The 1,358-nt window shown below is 43.6% G+C and overlaps 1 long non-coding RNA gene across 1 annotated transcript; it reads left to right on the top strand.

The window, feature by feature from the left end:
* Positions 1-450: 450 nt before the first annotated feature.
* On the top strand, positions 451-836 carry LOC136472712 (uncharacterized). Its single transcript, XR_010762404.1, has 2 exons — positions 451-549; positions 662-836. It is a non-coding gene; the product is annotated as an uncharacterized lncRNA (long non-coding RNA).
* Positions 837-1,358: the final 522 nt, after the last annotated feature.

Below are 1,358 nucleotides of genomic sequence, written 5' to 3'. Positions count from 1 at the left end.
TATAATGGATGACATGAAGAGAGATATACCTTTGCATCCATCGATGATGTAAGGGTTGCCTTCATATCCTCGGAACACTTACATACGTAGCCCGCATCATTCGTGCTACAAAAGCTATTGTTGCTAACACACGCATAAGACATTGTCTCATTGATTCTGGCCTCTCGACATGTTGTCACTACGTGAAAAACGGTTTGTAGCAACGGGGCAAATTTTTTGTAGGAGCGGCTGGTGATAGAGCCGCTCATACAGTGGCGTGCTCGGGAGCCACTAGACCAGCCGCCCCCTACAAATGGCACAGTAGGGGGCGGCTCACTCACCAGCCGCCCCCCATGTTATGATTTGTAGGGGCGGCTCAATCACCAGCCGCCCCTATAAATCACTTGTACAACAAATATCTCCCACCTCTCCCCCTACTCATGGGAAAAAAAACTCTCCCATCCGCTCCCTCTCTCTGTTGCTTGCAAGCAAACACTGACGTCATTGTTGCGACTGCTGAATGCTTATAATGATGAGTCTGATTACACTGTACTTTCACATGTAACCTCTGTAAGTAATCTTGCACCTCCAGTGGATTCTAAAACCTTATATCTCCAAATCAATTCTGTGGCACTTGATGTTCCTATTAAATATCAGATTCATGTGTCCTCTTTCTTGGCAGGTATGCTTAAGCATTTCTAAAATAACAGTTGATGCTACTCCTGACATGAACAAAGATATCAAACAGCTTTTGATCAACCTTCTTCTCCCAGCTGCCATGTATGCCAATAGGCTTCATATTTTACTTGTTTTCACCATGTTTATTTGTGGATTGACATAAAATTATGTTAAGTTTCCATGTTTATTTATTTGTGTCCTACTTCTGTATCCTTATGCATATAAACAGAGAACTAGCTTAAGCTTAGTGTTAATTTCTGCTACTACAAACATTCTTGCTTCTCCCTTGTCGTGACTTAGTGTTAATCGCAGACGAAGATAAGTCATGATGGAGTTGTGCATGAAAAATATATGTTCTGGTCGAATTTGAATTGTAAATTTAATTTTTTTTGGCAAAAAAATGATTTATAGGGGCGGTTGGTAGTGTAGCCGTCCCTACAAATCGATTTGTAGGGGCGGCTGGTGTTCCCAGTCCGCCCCTATAAATCGATTTGTAGGGACGGCTACAGTACCAACCGCCCCTACAAATCGATTTGTAGGGGCGGTCTTGGAACCACCCCTACAAATACATGATTTGTAGAGACCCTTGCGTAGGGGCGGCTGGGCAAACCGCCCCTACAAATGGTCTACAACCGCCCCTAAAAACCTTTTTTGACGTAGTGTGTATTCCGTGCAATCACCCATTCCATCACAACCGGTAC

The sequence above is a fragment of the Miscanthus floridulus genome, chromosome 8, assembly GCF_019320115.1.
Source record: "Miscanthus floridulus cultivar M001 chromosome 8, ASM1932011v1, whole genome shotgun sequence".
NCBI lineage: Eukaryota > Viridiplantae > Streptophyta > Magnoliopsida > Poales > Poaceae > Miscanthus > Miscanthus floridulus.
This window is presented reverse-complemented; position numbering and strand designations above follow the sequence as displayed.